General features: G+C 40.9%; 1 protein-coding gene across 1 annotated transcript in view; it reads left to right on the top strand.

The window, feature by feature from the left end:
* The window catches only part of LOC134530204 (serine protease Hayan-like), a 78,843-nt gene that overhangs the window by 17,059 nt on the left and 35,069 nt on the right, over nt 1-26,715 (top strand). The window lies entirely within an intron of this gene.

Below are 26,715 nucleotides of genomic sequence, written 5' to 3'. Positions count from 1 at the left end.
GGAATATTGCAGCTTTATGACTGTAAAAGATTTTTAAATCAAGTTCAGTAGTTTTTGAATGTACTTCTTACAAACACACACACACACACACTCTCTCCCTCCCTCTCTCTCTCTTCTCTCTCTCTTCTCTCTCTTCTCTCTCTCTTCTCTCTCTATTCTCTCTCTCTTCTCTCTCTTCTCCACTCTTCTCTCTCTTCTCCACTCTTCTCTCTCTTCTCTCTCTCTTCTCTCTCTCTCTCTCTCTCTCTCCTCTCTCTCTCCTCTCTCTCCTCTCTCTTCTCTCTCTCTTCTCTCTCTTTCTTCTCTCTCTCCTATCTCTCTTCTCTCTCTTCCTCTATCTCTCTTCTCTCTCTTCCTCTATCTCTCTTCTCCTCTCTCTTCTTCTATCTCTCTTCTCCTCTCTCTTCTTCTATCACTCTTCTCTATCTCTTCTTCTCTCTCTCTTCTCTCTCTCTCTTCTCTCTCTTCTCTCTCTCTTCTCTCTCTCTCCTCTCTCCTCTCTCTCCTCTTTATTCTCTCTCTCTTCTCTATTATCTCTCTCTTCTACACTCTTCTCTCTCTTCTCTATCTCTTCTCTCTCTCTTCTCTTCTCTTCTATCTCTCTTCTCTTTCTTCTCTCTCTCTTCTTCTCTCTCTTCTCTCTCTCTTCTCTCTCTCTTCTTCTCTCTCTCTTCTTCTCTCTCTTCTTCTCTCTCTTCTCTATCTCTCTTCTTCTCTCTCTTCTCTATCTCTCTTCTCTATCTCTCTTCTCTATCTATCTTCTCTATCTCTCTTCTCTATCTCCTCTCTCCTCTCTCTCTCTCCCATTCTCTCTGTCTCTTTAAGTTTGCAGTACAGAATAAATTGCTAGTACTTCTTGGAAAGTGATACTACTCGGTTACATACATTAGCAACGTTCGACTAACTAATCAGATGAATTATTTACACTATTAATCTATGCTGTATGCCGTCCTAAATTTATATATAAGTTGTAAATTTAATTTTTTTTAATTTTTCTAAGAATATATATTTGTGTTTTTTGACAGTACAATGACAATTTGTAATAGTTTTGAAAACATTAATTCAGTACTAAACGCCACTAATTGCACACGAGAAACTATTTGTAGTAGCCAGTAGCTATTAATTTCACGCTTGACATTAAATCATATTGTTTGATCGCACAGAGCCAAAATGTTAATATTAATTGTAAAAAAAAAAAAATAGTTGTTGCTGCAGGCATTTAAAACGAAAATGGTAACTTTTGGTTCTGTCTTCTTAGAAGAAAATTTATTATATTATGTTTTTGACGAAATACAAGAATAAGATGCATTATTTTTCAAATTCTCACTTAAAATTTTCTTCTACAGCTTACAATAATTAAAGATTTTTTTCCACACGAAAATGTTTCATGAAATTACAGAAATGTAATTTTTCTGAAACATTATAAAGTTGTGTGTAAAAGGGTCGTGTTCTATGGCGCATAACTGGCAACAGCGCTGGCGGCAGAGAGAGAGAGAGAGAGAGAGGGAGAGAGAGAGGGAGAGAGGGAGAGAGTGTGTGTGTGTGTGTGATGGAAAGAGAGAAGGGGTGTCCACTGCAACGCGCAGTGCAAACTAAGGACTGACCACGCTGCGTCAAGCCAGAGGGACAGCGGTGGGAAGCCTTCTTTTCACAGACGAGAGAGGCAAACGTCCGATCGTGCATCTTCGGTTTTTTTTTTTGGTTCAATGTAACTCTTGATAACTAACGGTCAATTAGGTTAGGTTAGCCTCATTATAAGTACTTTAAAACATTGCGGACGGTTGATTTGGTTAGGATAGCTACATTAAAGATACTGTGAAATCATGTAAACGATTTCTTAGCCGTATTAAAAAGTTAATTGCTAAGCAACCATGAAATGATTTTACAGTATTTTTAATGTAGCTATACTTACCTAATATATAACCAACCATCCACAATGTTTTAAAGTATTTACAATGTAGCTAACCTATCCTAATCGACCGCAAAATTTAATGCCACATCGGTTTATACAATGAGATAGAACGGAAAACAAAAACGAGCATGAACTTCGGGGAACTTCGGGTGTGGCTCTCTCGTCTGTGAAATGAAGGCTTGCCGACAGCGGTGGTCGAGCGGTCATGTCACCTCGCCTGCCTTTCACAGAAACTATCCAGGTTTTCCCTTCTTGCAGCATCGCTGTTTGCCACTGCGGGTAAGTAACTAGAGACTAGTTTCAACCCGGGGCAAGAACTTCATCTTGACAAACACCCCCTTACCCCCCTCCCCCCACCCCGTCCTTTTTTTTCCCAAAACAAAACCTTTTTCCTAAAACACATCATATCGTTACCACATGTTAATTTCCACTGTCCCCAAAAATATATTTGATTTTCAACTTGGACAGTAAATAAATAAATTTATTTGCAGTCACTTCATGTTCAAACACATCGCAAGTTTTTTCAATATTTGACGATATACATACATGTATGTAATCTTTTAACACACACATAATTCAGTTCATCTGCCGTTTTACTTTTTGTGTGTGTGTGTGTGTGTGTGTTCTGACACTGCGATATTCAAGTTAATATCTACAGTAAATATTTCTCTCGCCAGTTTACTCCCCCCCCCCCCCCCCCAAACCCAAGAGGAACCTGTGGCACAAGCCCCGTCTGCCCCTCCCCCCTTTCATCTTTCCAGTTACGTCCCTGATCGGCTGTCTGAGGTCAAGTAGGCCAGTAGCACAAGGCATGCGGACGGAAGGTCATCATCAAGAACAGCAGGAACTCAAGCCGGGAGTGGGTAGCCGTTCACGGGAGTGCTTGCTCGGTTGGCTTGTATTTTAGATTTCGTCTTCAGTCACAGTCACCTGCTTGAAATAATCAGTTCTTTCCCCCCCCCCCCCCCCCCCCCCGGGTGACTTCGTGCTGGGGCCATTTCGTTTAGGCCCCAGCCTACTCGGGCGCACAACCAGTGTACAGAGCATCAGGAAAAAAAAAAAAAAAAACACGCGATTCGAAAACTGCTCACGATATCCGTGTAGGGTCTGTTTACGAAAATGATTTAATACGCTGATGGTGGACGAGAAGTTCTGTTATGGTATTTTCGTTTTTTTTTAATTTTGACGTGACAACGTCTAATAAATCGATGAACAACGGCTGCACGCTCGAAAAAGTGTCCCGTTACGCACATTGTTCCGTTACGCTGTGTCCCGTTACGCTCATTGTACGCTTGCGCCGCATCTCTCTCTCTTCCACTCAACTGTTTATAAAGTGAAGTGAAAAGTTAATGTGGTTTTCATTGCTTATTACAACAATAATTTCGGCAGTAAAGGTTAATTATTCTTGCATTTAAAAAATCTGATTACTTGTATAATTTCAAGTATTTATTCTTTTATTATTAAAATCAAAATGATTTAATTTTATTCATAAAGTATGCAATCATTTCATCAATGTTTTATGACGTCACGTTAAACTATCGTCCATAAACCGACTTTACAGACAACAAATTTGTATATATATAATATATAATATATATTATATTATATATAATATATATTATATATAATATGTATTATATTATATATAGTATATATTATATATTATATATATTATATATAGCTAAAACATGAGTTTCCAGAATAATGTACAGGCATGAAACACCCGGTAAGATTCTTGAAAGCACTCAAGGGACTTGCATTGCACCTTTGTCTTCGTTTCTCCGTCATTATAATGCAAATTACCACTCTCGTTCTGTGCACGACGAGACAACTGCGCCAAGTCCGCGGCCTTGCGCTTAGAGGCGACACCGCTCTGGCAGCACCAGCAAGCGTCGCACTTATTACCCAGCCTCACCGACACAAACCCCTTACTCTGACTACACCGTCAGAAATTACGGTAAATTTACGGACTTTTCAAAGAAGAATTTAACTCGATTAAACGAAGTGTAGGCCTGCTTCGTATTTTTAAATAACTGAACCTTCGTTGAAACTACGCCATATTTTAACTTCCAAGTTGTATGTTTCGTTCCAAACGAAGGTTAACACACACCCAGTGACAAAATAAAAATGTTGTTACTGTAGAATTAACCCTTTTTTTTTTGTAATGTTTTGTTAATATACATAAAGAAAATTCGGATTCATGTTTAAAGCAAGTAAACACATAGTCCGTAAATTTACGAGAAAAAAAAGTCGTGAATTTAGGAAGCTCCCTGTTACTCGTAAATTTAAGGTGAAACATTTTTAACGGTAACAGGTAGGTCCCCCCCCCCCCCCCCATGCCAGTATTATCAGGAAAGATGGTTCGCAATATGAATTTTAGCAAAATATGTCCGAACCAAGACGGCGCCAGTGGATGCAGGAACAATATGGCTGCTGCTCAGTGCGAACTGCTAACCACTAACACACCCACGACGCGAATATCCACTCTGGCTCTAGCGCGGCTTCAGTTGTGTGTATGGGCGAGTGGGGTGGTGGGGGTGGAAAGGGGGGGGGGGAGGAATAATCTCCTCCTGGGTCCGGATTTTTTTCGGGCGATATAGTTATGTTTACTTAAACTTCCAAATTCACGTTTTAAACTTTTCTGTCATTAAAAGTTGTCCTAATTGAAGTTTTTTTTTTATTTGAGGACATAAACATCTGCATATTGAAAATGATAATCCCCGACTTAATTCAGCGTCATGTTTTTTTTACAACTGCGTTCAATCTTCTTGCGATAGTCCCTTCAGGAAAGTCTTTCTGGAGCCTGCCTTGACTCGAGAGCAGCGAATCGCAGAATCGAACACTCCATTGGCAAGTTATACTCTTGTGAAACTTGTCTCAAATGCGACCGTTCTCAAAAAAAGTATTAGCTTTGCAAAACTAGAGACTTATTTTTGTTGACGAACACTGACAATCACACGAAGTTGTTTATACGTACGATGTTGGCGGAACAACAGTCACCGGAGGATACGTGCTTTTTGAGAACCGTCAAATTTAGACAAGTTACGTGACGCAGACCTTACAAACTGTGTTGTAACTAGCGCGCAAATGTTGGCTAGCTACTGCACGTGCGGTTTGAAAACGGGTCGTTACCACAACGCCGAAATACCATAACGCCGAATGTCAAAATTGACCACAACGCCGACAGCTAGAAAACAGCTGTGTACCACAACGCCGAATAACAACTGAATGAATTTGTGTGTGTTTCTTAAATGTACCTTAACGCCGAAATACCACTATCAAACCTAACCTTACCTAACCTAGCGTAATATAACCTAACTTAACCTAGCCTATCCTAGCCTAGGCTAACCTAACCTAGTCTAACCTAACCCAGTCTAACCTAACCCAGTCTAACCTAACCTAGTCTAACCTAACCTAGTCTAACTTAACCTAGTCTAACCTAACCTAGTCTAACCTAACCTAACATTTGTGGCAGTCCTTCAATGACATTTTTCGGCGTTAGTGTATTTCGGCGTTGTGGTAATTCGGCGTTGTGGTACACAGCAGTTTTCTAGCTGTCGGCGTTGTGGTCAATTTGGCATTTCGGCGTTGTGGTGCGTCCCCTTTGATAACTGATCAAGATATCATGGTGGTGTCTGTTTACGAAAATTATTTATAAATATACTTAAGGGGCCCGCCTACCTGGTTACACAGACGGTGTGCAGAGCTTCAGGAAAAACAACGCCATTTTTAAAACTACTCAAGATATCCGAGTGGGGTATGCCTACGAAAAGCATTTAAGAGTTCGCTGAGGCCCGAAAAGTACTTATAATTTTGGATCATGTTTTTAAACTGTATTTCTAGAAGAGTTAAAATAGCTAAAACGCATGTTTTGAGAGTAATTTTTAGGCGTAAAACAACCAGTACATATTCTTGAAAGCACTTACGGGATTTGCATTACAACTTTATCTTCATTTATCGGCCATATAATGTTGCGGTCACCGCTCAAATTTCACAGTTATCCTGTGACGACGAGAAGACTACGCGCCAGTTCAGAGCCTTGAGCTTAGAGGAGACACCGCGCTAGAAGCACCAGCGAGCGTCGCGCTTATCATCCCGCCTCACTAACACACATACACTCCTGGCGAGGCGGGGCCCTTAAGGCGGATGGGTGGTTCTGTTTTTGGTATTTTCTTTTCTAAACTGAATTTTTAGAAGAGTGAAAATGTCTAATACGCGTGTTTCCAGAATAATTTTTTTTTGCATGAAAAGCTCGGTGCTGGGTCTTGAAATTACTCTAGGATTTCTGCATTAAATATTAACCAATTACTCCGGAATACAGTTATGGGGACTGCTGAGGTGTACGACGGAAAGACTAACCTTGGACCGAGCGGGCCCCTGAGAAACTGGCGTGGTGCTGCGGGTCCCACGTTCGCGCGAAACCAGTTCCCGTCGACGAGCTTAGGGCGCTTGCACACGCTCCGGTTTATTCCGGCAGCGGCTCCGGTGCCGGCAGTGATGTCCTAGCACACGCACCAGCAAGCCGGTAGTTTGGTTTCAGCATCCGCGGTAGAAACATGTGCCCCGTTTGGAACAGGAGGTTGTACATATTGTACTTACCACGTTTACGCCGTAAATATCGCCGCAACTTTCACCAAAGACGGTATTGGCTACATCATATAGTATGGTCTCTGCCGTCCGGTTCCCTTTCGGTGGCGCTGTGGTAGCGCCCCTGCCATGGTAGTGCACAGTGTGTATAGCTGGACGCAGATAACTTGGTACTATGCCCACTCGCCTCAAGGGCGATTAACGTTCAAGTCAACGTGATACTTAGTACGTCATTTATTTTTAGAGAAGGGGGAAAAAAAACTTCTTTTACGAGAAAAATACTCTGCAATTTTTTTTTTACGTGAATTACCGACAGGAATATGAATGTCTTCAATCTCGGGTTGGGTGTCACTGCAGCTGAGGATTCGACACCGCTTCAAACTGGTAAACAATGAAAGCTACAGAGTTGAAATAAATATATCCTAGTAGAGCAGACTTTGCTCGTGGTCGTTACATGCGACTCACCAGTTTAACATTTGCAGTGATGACGTAATGAGCGCTGGTGGGGAGCGTCGAACTGAAGTCAGTGAGAGCTGTGACTCCGAAAGTAATTGACCTATTTGCGTGATTTGAACTTAAAGTTGCTCGTGAGTGAGCACTGAGTGGTGCTAGTTGTGTGGAATAACTATAAAGCTGCTAACTTTGGTTTTGAAGCCATTAATCGCAAGATGCCTAAGCAAAAACAGTTTATGTTGGAGAAAAGAAATAAAACAACCAAATTCGTCCGAACAGAAGCAATCAAAAATGCAGAGAAGCGTCTTAGGTATTGAATGAGGCAAAAAGTAGCCGAGAGAAATGGGTCAGTGGGGCAAAACGAGTCCCCGAACGAGGCTCGAAATTTGCGCTCGAGCGAGCCTCGGCCGTCTGCCTCGCGAGAAGCGACGGGGAATGCAGAATATAGTTTGGTAATGGACTTGGATATGCTCTTTGATGGTTCTGATATTGACATGGGAGTCAGTTGAGCCAGTGGTTGTGAAATATGTGCCGAGTTTCTCGCGGTTTAGTGTCATACATTTTCTGGTGTGGCTGCCCATCGTCAAGTAAGACGTTCATTGAATTCACTTCAAAAAATAAATCAACATCAATTTTGCTAAATTATTATTTTTTTATTTCATACACAAAATTCCCGTTCAGTGCGATGGAAATTCACGAAACAAACCCTTGGCGACTGTAGTCCAAAATACAGCCTACCCAGAATTTTTTAGTGCTAATTATTTTCAAAGTTGTGTAAATACTGATTGATTTCACTAATTCTTAAATGGCTGAATACGTTCAGGACCCGTCATAAATTGTGGGGAAAAAACTTCAAAACCTTTTAAACTGTAATACTACAATTATTTTCGTGTAAATTATCTGCGTATGTGTAAGGGCTCTCGTTGCTAATCAAATCATATTTGTCTATCGAAATGTTTTTTTTTTGTGTGCGTTCCCTTCCCCCTCCCCCCCAATTTTAGACATTGAAGACATTAGCTAGCTCTGTCGTTTTATGCGTAATAACAAAAGGTCTTGCAGTAAGTATGCCTCGCGATATCGTTCACTACTAATAAACTACATCTATCATGCTGACACTACAGACATACTTTACGAGTAGAAATGTTTTCTGCTTACATATTGTCGCGGAAAGTAGTAAATGATATGAGCGTCATAATTTTTTTTCAAATGATGTTCAAACTGGTGCACTGGTAATACAAAACTAATAAAGTGTTTCACTGTGCTTCGTTTACTAAATTCATTTCTGAAAAAAAAAATTTATACCGTCACGTACAATGATGTTTTACCGAAGGGGGGGAATAAAAACAACAAAAAACAAAATTGTAAAAATAGATTGATGTATATGTAGTGGGAATGTATTGGCTGCCGTATCGCATATGTCGCATTATTGTGATTCCAGCTTCTCACTGTCGAAGGGCATGCAACACAGCATGGCATGGCATGGCATGGTATTAATATTACATGAAAGCCAGACCGGTGATGGTTTGAGTAGTGCCTGCCTCATTGTATTTAAGCAATCTAATTAGTCAATAAGTGGATAGAAGCTTGTTTAACTATTTTTTGTGAACATATTAGCTCTCGGTATACAGCATCATGGTAAGAGGAATTTCGTGAATGTAACAGAAGTTGTATAGAACGGACATGTGTAACTACGGTGCTGCCATCTTTGGCATATGGCATCAATAAAGCCAAAATGAAACTTTATGGTATCAACTGTTTAATGTATTTTAACAAGACTGGCGGTATTTTAATAAAATTCCTTGGTGAAGTTTAGTATTTTTAAAAGTCTTTTTCGTTTTTATCGGAGCCGTTTCGTTATATAGTTTAAAATCTCGGTCTGAAAATCGAATGGTTCTATAGTCGACGTAGCTGCTCCGGCAGCGAATTCTAGCGGCGGGTGCGGAAACTACGTGTGATTCGCGTCCAGAAATGTGGTTGAGACAACAATTTGCGTATATATTTATCACGCTTGACATTATTTTAAAGAATTCTTCGTTAAGTTTCGTGTCAGAGTTTCGTATTATAAGCGTGTTTAAACAGGAGAACACGTGAATTTGCTCGTTACCGAGGTTAGATATTACACAATTTTTTTTTCTTGCATTTCTTTGGGAGTTTTTTTTTTTCTGAACTGCTGAACAGTGTTTTCTGTATCGCTCAGAGTATGTTCGGTGCGGAGATCAGCCCGGAGGCTGGGCTGTATCCCAGCTGTCGCCGCAGGAACACTGCCATGACGTGACTGGAGCGACAAACATCACCACGTCTATGTGAAGCTGCGGCAAGGAGTCGAACCCCGAACCTTTGACCCACAAGCTAGAACCTCTAAACTCAGATTCTACAGGCCACACACACTCGGCGTATATACAGTAGGTAGGTCTCAAACAGTAAATTATTTAACAGCCGGGTAATTTTCATGCGCATAACGTTTATCGTTCATTTCGACTGGATCCTTACTATGGGCTGCAGTCATACAAGTCGTTTTCAATTTTAATTGAGAGCGGGGATTATTTTCATAAAATTTATTTATTTTTTTTCTAAATGAAAGGTGGAGAAAACTTAATTTAGTTTATCGCTTATTTTAAAATTTAAGATTTTTAAAAAAAATGCTGGGTACTGGTTAGTAATAAAAAAAACTTTCGATGCTGCTTTTAAATTTCTGCCAAGTTCACACGAGACTACGCTTTTGGAAATAACAGTAAACTTACGAGCTTTTCAACGAAGAATTCAGCTAAAATAAACAAAGAGAGATTTGCAATTTCAGATAACTGCATCGTCGTAGAAACCATGCTCTATTTCGACTTCAGAGTTCTGGATTTAGGGTAGAAGAAATAAGAGTGTTTTAGCATGAGTCTTACCAAGTTTTAGAATGTGTTACTAATATGCGAAGGTTATTTTTTGTGGAATCACGTTCACATTAAACTTATTACCTGTATATTTACGAAGATAGCCGTACATTTACGACAATATTTGAATGATCTGTAACCAGCGTTCTTCGTAAGTTTAAGGTGAAAAATGTTAACAGTGTACAGGCGGCTGTCAGCCTTTAATTTTTTTTTGACGTGACAACGTCTAATCGATGAACGCCGGCTGTACGCACGAAAAAGTGTCCCATTACGCTGTGTCCCATTACGCTGTGTCCCGTTACGCTCATTGTACGCTTGCGCCGCATCTATCTCTCTTCCCCTCGATTGGAACAACCATCCATTTGACTTTTTCGAGGCACATTAAACTTGAAAAACTCCCATTCGTTTCCTACTTTTCCTATCATCGTCCTATCCTTAACAGAATAACACAGATTGGAAGAAGTTAAATAGCAAACATGTATAAAAGTTATAGTTAAAATAATCTCTTCGTTAAAGTAATAAACATATTTGAATTAATGAGTGCAAATGAAAGTAAATTTATCAATTAAATTGTAGATTTCATTTCACTCCTTCTTTGTATCCATACAGAATAGTGATAATTCAATAAAAATGATTCAATTTTATTCGTAAAAGTATGCAATCATTTCATCAATGTTTTGTTATGACGTCACGTTAAACTATCGTCCGTAAACCGACTTTACAGACAACCAATTTTTTTGTTTGTAAGCATGTCTGAGACGTGAGGTTTGAGTCTATTGGCAGAATTTCCCCGTCATCGAATATATTCATGCTACAGCGGAAAGTGATGCGTTGATGACCTTGGAATCACCGGCGGTTTTCACCCTTGATCTTTCAACCTTTACTCTAACCGACAACCTTGGCGACGAAAGGAACGTTAGGCATACTTACTGCAGACCGCATCGCGTCTTCAAATATTGTGGAGATAGGAGGGAACGGTAAAACGTTGGATTCTCGTACCTCACAGATTTTGATTTTCCATGTTTTCCCAAGATTTCGCCAGGAAAATGTTTGGAATGGCTTCTTACAATAAATAGTCTTTACCAATCCATTCCTTGATTTCCTTTACTTGTGTAGCGATTTCCAGTCTCCAATGATCTAATTGCTGACGAGACGTGAAACCAAAATCTACGCAATAAAACTCTTTAACACTGACTGACAAGACAGCGCACATAGCTTAAAGGTGGACCCGAAAGATTTTAAATTTAGAGGAAATATTCCTTGAGTGTCCTAGGGATCTATTAAGGAGGAATTTTTTGATATTCCTTCTTTAAAGGAATGAAAAGGATTGGTAAAGTTTCTATGAAACGAAGTGCCACTCACTTATTCACTCATCATGAACTCACCGGAACTATAAGACCTACAAACTTGAAATTTGGCACGTAAATTTATTTTGCTTCATACACACCCGTTAATAAAGGATCTTACGAAAATCGTTTCCCAAGGGGGGGTTGCGGGGGCGTTAAAGATAAAAAAAAAATCCCGTCTTTCAATTATATGTCCTGCATGATTGACCTGGTACTTCAAATAGTAAATTAATAAAATACGAATTCAATAAGTGAAATTCAAATAAAGCCAAACTGAAGTTTACAACTAAAAAGTCAGAAAATATATCAACATGACATTAATTTTTTTAAACCGGTAATAATATATCAGATGTATGCATAGCTACCTAAAACAAAAAAAAGATTATTACAGAATTTCGTTGCCATTGTCTGAAAAACTATCTTGGCTTCTGATGTTGATGTGTTTATACGTTTCGCTATGCACTGCAACAGGCATCTCCCATGAATTTTTCTTCGGGTGGACTCGTACTACCTGAAAAGGACCCCTGCCTGTAATGCAAATGTACATAAACCCCCTACCCACTTTCAGCTCTCAGTTGAGTCTCAACACTGGAGATGCCTGCTTTAATTTAGGGAGAAATGTCGTTACACTCCACCACTGCGACGTGGCGAAACCTTGAAAGCCAGAAGAATTAATTAATCGATAATAGTTGAAGTACGTAACTGGACTGTTATAAAAGTTCTTCCTTCGCAGTCAGACTTTAATAACGTGACGATAATTCAGTGCGACGGATAAAGCGTGACAACGTCTAATAAATCGATGAACGCCGGCTGCACGCACGAAAAAGTGTCCCGTTACGCACATTGTCCCGATACGCCGTGTCCCGTTAGGCTCATTGTACGCTTGCGCCGCATCATCTCTCTTCCACTCGATTGGAACAACCATCGATTTGACTTTTTCGAGGCCATTAAACTTGAAACACTCCCATTCGTTTCCTACTTTTCCTATCATTGTCCTATCCTTAACAGAATTATCACAGATGGGAAGAAGTTAAATAGCAAACATGTATAAAAGTTATAGTTAAAATAATCTCTTCGTTAAAGAAATAAACACATTTGAATTAATGAGTGCAAATAAAAGTAAATTGATCAATTAAATTGTAGATTTCATTTCACTCCTTCGTTGTATCCATACAAAATAGTGATAATTCAATAAAAATGATTCAATTTTATTAATAAAAGTATGCAATCATGTCATCAATGTTATGTTATGGCGTTGTCACGTTAAACTATCGTCCGTAAACCGACTTTACAGACAACCAGTTTTCCTTGGCATCTTCTCGAGGTCTGACATTGAGGTTCCCCGCCGCTTGCCGGTAGCTGGTGACCAGTTCTCGATAGTGCCTGGCACCTGAGAAGAGGTCGTTCTGGTTCCGTCTCGAGCGCGGACGAGCGTGTTTTGTTTTGTCGTGCTCTCGTGCGGGGAGAGGGCCGGCGTGGTTGGTCGGTCGAGTGATCCGGGGTTCGATCCCCGTCTGGCTCACGGCAGTTGATTTGTCGCCGGTGGGAAACGTTGCGGATGTGTTGCCAAGATGTCGAAGAGACCTCTAGTCGTAGTTGTTTATCATCTACAATATGTTGGAATTTTGAATGCTATCAGCCAATCTAAACTGTGCCTGTAGAAAACTGAAAATACATTATTTTTCGTTACATCTAATCTCCTTAAAATGGCGAACGCATGGGTGGTTAAAGAGGTTTTTAAATGTGAAATAGCTAAAATAATAATATGAATGTCTTAAACGAAATAATTTTATGTGTTAAAAGGAATTTATGTTTCTATAACTTTAAAAAAATTAACATTTCTATTATGTAACGAATATTATCGTGAGTTAAATTTATAAATATTATATATATATGTATATGCAAAAATAGCATAGCAAGTTCAAAAATTCCATCTAGCAATGAGATTAAAATTGAAAAACTTGAGATAGCTCGGACCAAAAATAAACTTTGATAGTATGGGATGATTTAATTAATACATATTTTCAGTCATCTGTCCAAATTTATTTTATGAAAAAAATTGGAGGCTATTTTCCATCCAATACGCAACATCTGTCACATACAGTTGGAGACAAATATTTGACGGTGTGACATGGCATTTAGCGGCATTGCTGACGACCACCTGTCGAAGGCAACATGACATGTACGACCCGCTACTGAGCGCGTTCTTGGAGAGCGTTCAACTACTGAGTTGGGAGAGGTGCGAGTTAGGTGCGTCTCAGGCCGAAGTCTGTACGCCTTATCATGCGGGGTAGCCTGCGACGGGTTCTGTCTGTCGCTGGTTAAAATGGGATTTAGTTTCAAACTGCTGGCCACTTCCCGTGGGTGCGCCCTCGCCCGTGACCAGGTCTCTGTACCCCAGCGACTCCCGCCCGTGTGTCATGGTCCTCCAGGACTCTTCTCTGCACTCACAAGGACACTCTAGATGACTCCTGATGACTCTCGATGACTCCTGATGACTCCTGATGACTCCTGATGACTCCTGATGTCTCCTGATGACTCCTGATGTCTCCTGATGACTCCTGATGACTCCTGATGTCTACTGATGTCTCCTGATGACTCCTGATGTCTCCTGATGACTCCTGATGTCTCCTGATGACTCCTGATGACTCCTGATGACTCCTGATGTCTCCTGATGACTCCTGATGTCTACTGATGTCTACTGATGTCTCCTGATGTCTCCTGATGACTCCTGATGTCTCCTGATGTCTACTGATGTCTCCTGATGACTCCTGATGTCTCCTGATGTCTACTGATGTCTCCTGATGTCTACTGATGTCTCCTGATGACTCCTGATGTCTCCTGATGACTCCTGATGTCTCCTGATGACTCCTGATGACTCCTGATGTCTCCTGATGTCTCCTGATGACTCCTGATGACTCCTGATGTCTCCTGATGTCTCCTGATGTCTCCTGATGACTCCTGATGACTCCTGATGTCTCCTGATGACTCCTGATGACTCCTGATGACTCCTGATGTCTCCTGATGTCTACTGATGTCTCCTGATGACTCCTGATGACTCCTGATGTCTCCTGATGACTCCTGATGTCTCCTGATGACTCCTGATGTCTACTGATGTCTCCTGATGTCTACTGATGTCTCCTGATGTCTCCTGATGACTCCTGATGTCTCCTGATGACTCCTGATGTCTCCTGATGACTCCTGATGTCTACTGATGTCTCCTGATGTCTACTGATGTCTCCTGATGTCTCCTGATGACTCCTGATGTCTCCTGATGACTCCTGATGTCTCCTGATGACTCCTGATGTCTCCTGATGTCTCCTGATGACTCCTGATGTCTCCTGATGACTCTCGAGGACTCCTTATGACTCCTGATGACTCCTGATGACTCCTGATGACTCCTGATGACTCCTGATGACTCCTGATGACTCCTGATGACTCCTGATGACTCCTGATGACTCCTGATGTCTCCTGATGTCTCCTGATGACTCCTGATGACTCCTGATGACTCCTGATGTCTCCTGATGACTCCTGATGTCTCCTGATGACTCCTGATGACTCCTGATGACTCCTGATGTCTCCTGATGTCTCCTGATGACTCCTGATGTCTCCTGATGACTCCTGATGTCTCCTGATGACTCCTGATGACTCCTGATGTCTCCTGATGTCTCCTGATGACTCCTGATGACTCCTGATGACTCTCGAGGACTCCTTATGACTCCTTATGACTCCTTATGACTCCTGATGACTCCTGATGACTCCTGATGACTCCTGATGACTCCTGATGACTCCTGATGACTCCTGATGACTCCTGATGTCTCCTGATGACTCCTGATGACTCCTGATGACTCCTGATGACTCCTGATGACTCCTGATGACTCCTGATGACTCCTGATGACTCCTGATGACTCCTGATGACTCCTGTTGACTCCTGTTGACTCCTGTTGACTCCTGTTGACTCCTGTTGACTCCTGATGACTCCTGATGACTCCTGATGTCTCCTGATGACTCCTGATGACTCCTGATGTCTCCTGATGTCTCCTGATGACTCCTGATGTCTCCTGATGACTCCTGATGACTCCTGATGACTCCTGATGACTCCTGATGTCTCCTGATGACTCCTGATGACTCCTGATGACTCCTGATGACTCCTGATGACTCTCGATGACTCTCGATGACTCTCGATGACTCTCGATGACTCTCGATGACTCTCGATGACTCTCGATGACTCTCGATGAGACTCGATGACTCTCGATGACTCCTGACGACTCCTGACGACTCCTGACGACTCCTGACGACTCCTGACGACTCCTGACGACTCCTGACGACTCCTGATGACTCCTGATGTCTCCTGATGACTCCTGATGTCTCCTGATGTCTCCTGATGACTCCTGATGACTCCTGATGTCTCCTGATGTCTCCTGATGACTCCTGATGTCTCCTGATGACTCCTGATGTCTCCTGATGACTCCTGATGACTCCTGATGACTCCTGATGACTCCTGATGTCTCCTGATGTCTACTGATGTCTCCTGATGTCTCCTGATGTCTCCTGATGTCTCCTGATGTCTCCTGATGTCTCCTGATGTCTCCTGATGTCTCCTGATGACTCCTGATGTCTCCTGATGTCTCCTGATGACTCTCGATGACTCTCGATGACTCTCGATGACTCTCGATGACTCGATGACTCTCGATGACTCTCGATGACTCTCGATGACTCTCGATGACTCTCGATGTCTCCTGATGTCTCCTGATGTCTCCTGATGTCTCCTGATGACTCCTGATGACTCCTGATGACTCTCGATGACTCTCGATGACTCTCGATGACTCTCGATGACTCTCGATGACTCTCGATGACTCTCGATGACTCTCGATGACTCTCGATGACTCTCGATGACTCTCGATGACTCTCGATGACTCCTGATGACTCCTGATGACTCCTGATGACTCTAGAGGACTCTCGATGACCGACCAACGGACACGTCCCAGTAGCTTGAGCTTTCCCAGCGCGGGGTTCAATGAGGCGCGAATGACGGAAGGGTTTTTGGCGTGGTGTGGAATACCCCCTTTCCACCTTTAACGGCACGTCTGAAGATTTAAAAATAATAATAGCGTCTCCCTATAAAGCTGTTTTAACGCATTTCTGACGACATTAAAACAGAGGTTAAAACAATGATAATCGTATCCAGTTGTATCGCAAAATAAAATAAAGTAATTTCTTTGTTGTGACGCAAATATGTTTGAAAATTTGAGAGAGAATGTTCCAGGGAGCATTAATTTTTTTTTCCTGTGAAACATATCTAACTGTATTTCAACGTCACGTATTAAAATAAAGTAAGCAGATACTGTAAATTTTTACCAAATTAACAAGTATCACTACAACTTGCGTTAAAAAAAATAACAATTAATTTTTTTTTTTTGAAAAGACATGAAAGGTGAGGTGCGAGGTGTCACCTGGTAGATTGTTCTAGTTCCGTCGCTCCAGTAGTTAGGTCGAGAGGGGGGCTGCGCTCTTGTCCCGAGACGGTGCGCCGACCCGGGGGCCGAACGCGCCCAAGGACGTGGTACGAGCCGGAGAAACCCCGCAGCCGCGTCACGCGTGTCTCCAAGGACGTGCCGCGAGCTTCCTGTCTGCGGCGACACAAGCGCTGTTTGTGGCCCTCGCCGCCTCGAGTCTCGCTGTGCCCTGTCGTCAGTCAGTCCACGGGGGAGAAACTCTAATTACCGAGACCTTTGAATATATATACTGTATAGAAGTCGCGAGTGGATAGGATTTACTCTACGTTTTTCATAAGCGTATAATGAGCAGCTTGGGAACTTCACCGCTGCAGTGCGCTGCCGTAACGCCCTGTATCGTCTTAGTTGTTATTTATATGTTAGAGCTCAGCACTGTCGCCCGCTGTCATTCCCCGCACCCCTCATCCATCATTCTCTGCAGCTCAACGTCGTTCAACAGGAGTGGGAAGGGGTGCTTGAAGAGTACGACACTTGTCCGCTAGGGACCACCACAAGTCGATGTCCTAGAGATGGTGGCGATTGCGGCGGTGAATTAACCAACTACCTCAAAACCGTATTAGAATTTTTAACCTGGGCTGGCGACTTCTATACAGTATATATATTCAAAGCCGAGACTGAGACCTAGTTTTTTGAAGTAGTTATGGGCCCGTCCGCTAGATAGTAGTTTTCAAAATATGTTGCTGACATAACGCCGCCTGAGAATTGGAGTGTTCTAAGTCCACTTTTTAGGGTTTTTTTATGCTATGGACACGAAATTAATATTAGTATTCATTTGTACTATATCCACACACGTCTACGCACATAAAAATGTTTGTTCTTAATTTAAAACCAATATTATTTTGTTCTATGTCATGCATGATATTCATAGTTATTTGAATTTCAAATGCTTATATCTCAGTTCCGACTTCAATGGACATAGAACACTCCAATTCTCAGGCGACGATAACTACATTAATTTATTAGGAGAAGTTATGTATAAGCTATTATCAGGCAAACAAACCAGTGAAAATTCACTCTATTTAGGTATAAATAATTTTGTGGTGTTTAATACAATGAGTTTTTGCACCTCTTACTCCTTTATTTATTACACGACGGTTTATTACAAAACTGCATTAAGTATTTTCGCATCGATTAAATTAGTTTTTCGCCACCAAGGAGATAACTTAATATAACAAAAAAATTTATTCGTCCTGCTGTGACTTTGCGTGGATGTATGATAAACGTTCCTCTTGAGACCAAATTCACCACCATTCGCTTAACCGTCAGGTTTTCGTATAAATTGTTATGAAAATGTCGGGTAACCGAAAGGTATAAAATAAACAAGACTTACACGCTGTATTTCACTTATTTTCTGTCTGTCGCTGGTTAAAATCGGATTTCTGTGATCAAGTGGCATTTTTTTGGTGCCCGGTAAGATAGTGTTTTTTTCGATTAACTGGTCTAGCATTTAAACTATACAAAATTGTTATACGTTCACACCTAACAGCTATATTAAATTTTGAGCAGTTTTGAAATATTTTCGTGGGTTTCAACTGTAAAATCCTTTGTTTTCTTCTTTTTTCTTATCCAAGATTCTCTTCACGACTATGCCCCATGTATAGTGGCTGTGACGTAAAAACAACCTGACGTCATCAGGTATCCATTGCCTGAGAGTGGCTTGTTGTTGGAGTTGCAGATCGTTCCAGGAAATCGCAAATCAAGACTTAACTTTTCTATGTTTGTAACCTGATCTTTTCTTTTTACTGGAAGCTTGCGTCGAGAAGGAAATTTCTTGGAAGAAACTTCCTGGGAATTTTCTTGTTTATTGCAATAGCCTGGTTCTTGGGGTGCGCTGCTGGTCCCAGTGTGTTTGCATACTGCAACAGATGCTGGTGCTTGGAGGTCGAGATAATTCCACGTCCTAGTATAGGTGGCAGAGTGATCGTATTTATATCATACGTTTCGTCGCTCGACAAAATGATATACATTTTCCACAGTAAATAAATAGATATCACAAAAAAAGATCGGTTCTCTGTAAAGTCGGTTTACGGACGATAGTTAAACGTGACGTCATAAAAAACATTGATGAAATGATTGCATACTTTTATGAATAAAATTGAATCATTTTTATTGAATTATCGCTATTTTATGGATACAAATGAGGAGTGAAATGAAATCTACAAATTAATTGATAAATTTACTTTTATTTGCACTCATTAATTCAAATATGTTTATTACTTTAACGAAGAGATTATTTTAACTATAACTTTTATACATGTTTGCTATTTAACTTCTTCCAATCTGTGTTATTCTGTTAAGGATAGGACGATGATAGGAAAAGTAGGAAACGAATGGGAGTGTTTCAAGGATGATGTGAAGGAAAATGGCTTACCCAACACCAAAATGCAGTCTGCAGCAATGCTAGGAGGAACGGGTTAGCAAAGAGCAATGAAATTGTTACATTGAAATGCATGAAAACAGAATTACGCCACGGACTCGGTCGCAATGCTAGGAGGTTCAGGTTAGCAAAGAGCAATATAAAATTAGCGTAACGGGACACAGCGAAACGGAACAATGTGCGTAACGGGACTTTTTTTCGTGCGTGCAGCCGACGTTCATCGATTTATTAGACGTTGTCAGGTCATAAAACACTCTAGAAAATTATAATAACTTTCACTACGATCCCGCGCTATTCAATATCACGAGTCGAATCTGTAAATAAACACAGCGTATGTAAGTTTTCGCACGTTAATCAAATACTTGCATATCTTGGTATTTGTTAATAGAAACTTTCGTATCATCACGCTTCCGTTTACTATTCGTGACACATTTTGAAATTTAATCCAATTTTTCATATATTCTGCCAATGTAAAATGTAATATGATAAAATAACATATTCCCATATATTATACCCAAATTTAATGTGATAAAATAACAAATAGTGAAAATGCACCTGTCTGCGTGAGAGCAAACGCTTCTTTATGTTCACTGAAAATTTTTTTTTGCATTGATATAGTTTGTGAGTGAGCTTGTTTTTACAAGATTAGATATTTTTGTTGGTATTTTGACGTGACAACGTCTAATAATTCGATGAACGCCGGCTGCACGCACGAAAAAGTGTCCCGTTACGCACATTGTTCCGTTACGCTGTGTCCCGTTACGCTCTTTGTTCCGTTGCGCAGTGTCCCGTTACGCTCATTGTTCCGTTGAGCTGTGTCCCGTTACGCTCATTGTTCCGTTACGCTGTCGGCGAGTGCAGTAATAATAGGTTATGTTACAATTGACTAAAGAATTATGGTGATTCGTATAATTGATGATAGATATTTGATTACCGTTTATTTATATTAAAACATGTTCATAATTATATTTAAACTTTATAGCTAAACGCCAGTTTTTAAAATTAATTACAAGCCATCTACACATGAACTGTTTCGTCGACTGTTTATAAAGTGAAGTGAAATGTTAATGTGGTTTTCATTGCTTATTACTACAACAATTTCGGCAATAAAGGTTAATTATTCTTGCATTTTAAAAATCTGATTACTAGTGTAATTTCAAGTATTTATTCTTTTATTATTAAAATAAAAATGATTCAATTTTATTCATAAAAGTATGCAATCATTTAATCAATGTTTTGTTATGACGTTGTCACGTTAAACTATCGTCTGTAAACCGACTATATCTACCAACCTTAATAAACGTAAATTCGTTATACATACTCTTGCATTATCCACCTACGGTAAAGAAAAAAAATTTCTGTGATAACGAAAACTAAACTAAATCATCTGACAACCTTAAAAAAAATGATTTTTTTTTCTTTCCCTCTCTCCCCCGCCCCTGACTGAAGTCTGAACTTTGGGACCAAAGGTGGGTATGGACCTTAAGAAACAGAAGGTAGAATTTTTTTGTGGAATTTTGTTTGTTGGTTGCTCAACAATAACGACGTTGGTCTGCACGGGTGTATACCATTTGTCCGAGTGTCCACTTCTCCGAATGACCACTTGTCCGAGCTCCTTTTGTCCGAAGGACCACTTGTCCGAGTGACCACTTGTCCGAGCGGCCAACTCTCCGAGCTCTGAGGGGCGGATGATGTCTCCCACCCGCGCGACCTTGCTCCGCCCTGCCTCCTCCTTGACGCCCAATCCCAGCACGGCCGACAGGCCGCCAATCAGCAATAACAGCTGTCACACTGGGAGGTGGCTACCCAAAACGTGTCTTAACTCACGTTTTTTTTTAAATATATTTTGAATGTTGATGTATTTAAAGACATTTGTTTCAATGTTGTAATTTAATTTTTATATTACAATTTTTTGATCTTACGACAGAGTAGTGACTAATTAATAGAAATGAAAATTTACATTCATGCCTTACCCTAGACGTGAATCCCTGCACAGATCGGGACGCCGGCGGACCCTTGTACCTGGTTTGCAGGGTGGCCGCGATGTCTCGCACGTGATTGGTCAAGACGTTTCCGTGTCGCCGCCGTCGCGCAATAGCGATTCCAGCCTCGAGCTCAAGGGGGCGAACATCGCGAAGGCTGTGGCGTCTGGGCAGAGACGCGCCCGTGTTTTTCGAGTCGCCGGGTTTCGGCACCCGACATTTGCTCGGCGTGTTAGCGAGCCCGCGTCCAGGGCAAACATCCCGCAGTTGCTCCGATGCCTGCTCGCCAGTGTTGCCACACTCACGCGAATAAGTTTTACGCCTGATACCTGTATGGTCACGTAAAGAATGTAGATACATACATTGCCGTACGCTGATTTAACTCTCAGGGGCCAGATGTAGGAGTATTTAATTTTTCAACTGTGGACTATCCGTGCCATGCAGTTTGTACACCAGGAAATAATTTCCCTGTTATAAATTTTTAATATCACTAACTGTAAGCGCTATTAGAGTGTTGGTTCAAGGCCACAAACTAAAGAGTTAACTCAAACCAGTTTTAGATGAACGCATGCGCGAGTACTGCTTTGTTGTGTTCTCGCTTGCAGCGCCACCTACGCAAAATGGCGATTAGTGAAGGGTGAACCTGTATACTTTATTTGGCAACAGGATGGAGCCCCTCCCCATTGGAATCTCTGTGCACGAGAGTGGTTGAACGTTGAAGTTTCTGACCATTGGATTGGTCGTAATGGTCGAGACGACTGAGATCTTTTTCGCTGGCCTCCACGTGCACCTGACGTAACGTCATGCGATTTCTTTCCTTTGGGGCTTTATAAAAGATCGTGGATGAATGGTTGTCTGTTGTGAGGTTGAAGTCAACTGGTTAGCGGTTGGGTAGAAAAACAAATCGTAGCTGTATAAAGGAGTTCAAATATTTTTTTTTTTTTTTTAATTTCTTGAAAGGTACATGCTAAGAAGAATAATAACCACGGAGATAAGAAGGTTTTTGGCGTGTACAATCTTTGCCATGTTAATGCTTGAAGTCGAAACGGGAGCACTCCCCACACCCTTTTCTATCTGCATTGCAAAACATTATTTTTGGTTGTAATGAAGTTAACACTAATTTCTGAAAGATGATATTATGTTTGTTTAGCAGTATTCACTACATCATGGCATATTAACGATTCTTCCTAGCGAAGCTATTTAACAAGTTTATAGCATATTAGCTATAGAGGTAAGAAGGTAGACTTATACCTCCTTGATAAAAATGCCATCATGAAGTGAATTACACATCTGCAAGGAATAAGCTTTAAATATAGCATTAAAGCCAAGGATTGTTTTGCTATCCAGATAGGAAAGGATTGTCTTTCTCCTTCTGGCTTTTCAAGTATTAACGTGACAAAGATTGCCCACACCAACTTGGCTTACTAATTACCTCCGCGGCGGAAACAGCGCGGGTGGTTACCACGCTCAAAGCGGCAACGGCACGAACTACTTACTGCCGCGGCTGGAAGGTGGCACTTAGAGCCGCCAGGGCCGCGGAAATTGCCCGCTGACGTCAAAGGCGACCGCTTTGAGCAGCGGCGTAGTAGCGTGGGAGGCTACACGAGTGTACTTCTGTGTGAGGTCACTCCATCAACGTTTCAAATACGTTTTTTTTTTTGACGTGATAACGCCTTATAAATCGATGAACGCCGGCTACACGAAAAATTGTCACGTTCCGCCTGAGCCGAGCGTGCAAGAACCGGCCAACCACCGTGCGAGAAAATCTTATATAATATCAAACAGGTTAAGGTGGTCTTTTAAACTAATTGTTCGTGATTATATTTAAACAAATTATTTAAATTAAATTTGCAAAAAAAAAACTGTAAATAATATTTGAAAATTAAAAAAAGTATGCAATTTTTCATCAATGTTTTCTTATGACGTTAAAACGTAAAATTATCGTCCGTAAACTGACTTTACAGACATCTTAGCTCTCTGTATGCGGCATTTGGGTAGGAGTGAATCTCGTGAATGGAAGGAAGTCTTATGTGACGGGAATGGAGTAACAACCGATGCTGCCATCTGCGGTGGATGGCGCGAACCAAAGTTCACAAAGCCAAAGGGAAACTTTATGAGAGGTAGTATTAACTGTTTGATGAATTTTAACAAGATGGGCAGTTATTTTAATAAAATTCCTTGTCAAAAATAAGTTCCAAAAGCGTGTTGCCGTCAGTGAAGTAGCGACTGCACGTGCAGAGCAGACGGGCCGGCGTCTGGGGCAAGTATACTGTCCTCGCGTGGACAGCTAGGACAGTACTTGGGAGAGTACTACAGCTGGTAGTTGGGAAAGTCGAGTGGAAGAGCACGCCCACCCTCCTTCCCCCACCCCTGCCTTTTTTCACTCCACGACTCACCGGTGAAGTTCGGCAGAGGAAAGCTGGCGAGCTGGTGCTCAGAAACAGATACTGTTAATTTTGTAGAATTCAACCGCGAAAATGAATGTCTGTGTAACATTAACCGTTTACATTACATAAACAGGGACAAGGAGCAGACAGGGGTCGTTACAACAACGCCGAAATACCACAACGCCGAACGTATAATAACGCCGAATACCATAACGCCGAATGCCATAACGCCGAATGCCATAACGCCGAATGCCAAATTGACCGCAACGCCGACAGCTAGAAAACTGCTGTGTACCAAAACGCCGAAATACAGTAACGCCGAAAAATGTACCACAACCTAACCTAACCTAGGCTAGCCTAACCTAACCTAACCTAACCTAACCTAACCTAACCTAACCTAACCTAACCTAACCTAACCTAACCTAACCTAACCTAAAACTAACCTTTGTGGCAGTCGTGCAATGACATTTTTCGGTGTTAATGTATTTCGGCGTTATGGTAATTCGGCGTTGTGGTACACAGCAGTTTTCTAGCTGTCGGCGTTGTAGTCAATTTGGCATTCGGCGTTATGGTTTTAGGCGTTATTGTACGTTCGGCGTTGTGGTGCGTCTCCAGCAGACAGTATATGAGAATAGTTTCTCCCCTCGCTGCTCTAAAGATTCTCGTACCTCTTGCAGCAATACTTTCGGACAATTTTTCAAACGTTTTCTTATGGCATAACGACAACAAACACGATTGCGCATTGTATACTGGAAGCCACCTCTGTACTGAACTATCCCATTTAGAGTTTTGTGAGTGGACGGTTCCCATGTTTACTCTACCCGCAACCGCCCCTTGACGCTTATCGGGCGTGCTGGCGAAGACCAGGGCAGTGGAAGATGGTTCGCGCCCGCCCTCCAACATGACTCAGTTCACAGACGCGAGCTGGTTCATTATCTCGCCATCCCGGACGCCGAGTTTTACAGTATTAAACCTCGACTGTAATCTGTACACAGTTAACCAGGCCGCAATTTGTGGCTTGGAGTTTTCCGTGGACACGATACCGGTTTTCCGAATTTCACATGATTCTCTTCCAAGAACAGCGTCAGTGATGCCAGCAAAGTTTTGTAACATTTTTCGTAAACAGGAAAATAATTGTATAGTGGACCCCATGACATTGATTTCGTGTTCCAATTGGAAAATTTTGCTGACAAAATGGTTACAAAACGATAAAAACAAAATTGTTGGTTTCTGCTAAAGGCGATACTTAAAATTTTTAACCCATCAGTTCGAGCAATTAACTTTTAAGGAAATTTAGTTACATATAAGAGAAAATATTAATTTTTAACATTTTAAATCTTATTTGTTAATAGTTTAAAGAACAATAACTGCAACGGAGTGCTTTTTGAGTGTGAAAGAGTACCAATTGGAAATTTACCAGACCACAAAATTAGGAATCGACCATTCCTAACGGCCAGATTTTATTTTCCAGAATATAAATTGTGAAAAGGAAAATATCTTAAGCCAACACGTAACGTATCACGCAGTTATCTCCACGATAGGACTCCTCCATGCATCTAGTAGTTTTAAATTCCTGCATTGAAAGAAACTCATCAAAAAATCACTACCCCCACATGATCAAATTACGCCCATTTTCGCCCTAAAGAGTTATCAAGGGTGACTATAGTGTTACTATGTGTTGAAAGAACTGACCGCTGTTACCGTGGAGGTAATGTATAATGTTAGGGAACTAAAACGTCTCATTTTCGCAGGATAAATACTTTATAGATTAACATATTATTTGAGACATTATTATTCTTAATACTTGGTTTACGTTACAATAAATAAAACATTCTGCAGCACAAAATTTCAACATTTACGACGGCGTAGTCAAAACTTTTTATCCACACTGAAATTGTACCCCTTTCTCGGGGTACCGTTTTACAAGGAAATTAAAAGGAAGTTTATATTATAGTTTTCCTTTAGTATAGTTTATTTGAGTATTGGTGTTATCCGTACGGCGGTATTTTTGAAATATTGGTAACGTTTTTCAGCGCTAGTGTCGCCCGGGAGCACCTGGTAACAGTTAGTGAGAATATCATTAAATAATTGTGTTTATTAGTTATATTTATAATGTAGTTATATATTTGTGTAAAACTATTTTAATTATTAATGCGACATAGCAAAGTTGGACAAGTGGTGATCGGGGTAAAATGAAACAAATCACGATGACAGCGCGCATGCGCGCGAGGGAGGCAGACTTTTTCCCCTCCCTTCTTTACACAAATATATAACTACATTATAAATATAACTAATAAACACAATTATTTAATGATATTCTCACTAACTGTTACCAGGTGCTCCCGGGCGACACTAGCGCTGAAAAACGTTACCAATATTTCAAAAATACCGCCGTACGGATAACACCAATACTCAAATAAACTATACTAAAGGAAAACTATAATATAAACTTCCTTTTAATTTCCTTGTAAAACGGTACCCCGAGAAAGGGGTACAATATCCCCCCCAAAAAAATTTTAAAAATAAAACTAAGGTAATAACAATTTCTTTGGGCAGGTACCAATAAAAACATAGAATAAAACATTTAAACACTTATAGAAGGAAATAAATCACAGCCTTAGAATCACAAACAGATTGCGGAAAATTTCTCAAAAACACGAGTCAAGAGACATGACAGAACACACACTGAATAGAGTGGTACCTCACTCCGAAAGCTAAACTAAACCTACCCCAAAATTAATGCAGTAAAAAAAATTTCAAAAACTTATAAATAACAAAAACGTACGGCGTATACCATACAACCATACCACTATATGAGCACTCTTTACAATCTCTAAAACGTAATTACCAACAAGACTAAACCCTAATAACTTAGAAAACTATAAATTACCTTATTTAAGATTTCCTAGAATAAGGTTTAAGGTGGCTAACATGTGCTTTTTTCACAAGCTTCCCTTTTTCCACATCTTCTAGAAGCACCGTAACTGGACCTAAAAACTTCCTAATTATAAAAGGCCCGGCAAACGCACATTTCAATTTAGCACTAAGGTATTTTCCCTTATCACTGGCTAAAAATTAACACCTCTTGACCTTCCCTATAAGGGTTTGCTATTCTCCCCTTATTATATTTCTGGGCTAACTTTGAGCGAGCTTTCCCCAGATTTTTTGACACCTCGGTCCAAACCTTCTCCAGAAGGCGGGGGCTAGACACTGTAAAGTTAGTTGGCTCAATTCCCCATATGTTCAACAAGGGATGACATAATTCTCGTCCCAAAA

This window comes from Bacillus rossius, chromosome 3 (genome assembly GCF_032445375.1).
Source record: "Bacillus rossius redtenbacheri isolate Brsri chromosome 3, Brsri_v3, whole genome shotgun sequence".
Taxonomy (NCBI): Eukaryota; Metazoa; Arthropoda; class Insecta; order Phasmatodea; family Bacillidae; genus Bacillus; species Bacillus rossius.
The sequence above is the reverse complement of the archived record's forward strand: the minus strand, read 5'-3'. Positions and strand labels throughout refer to the sequence as shown.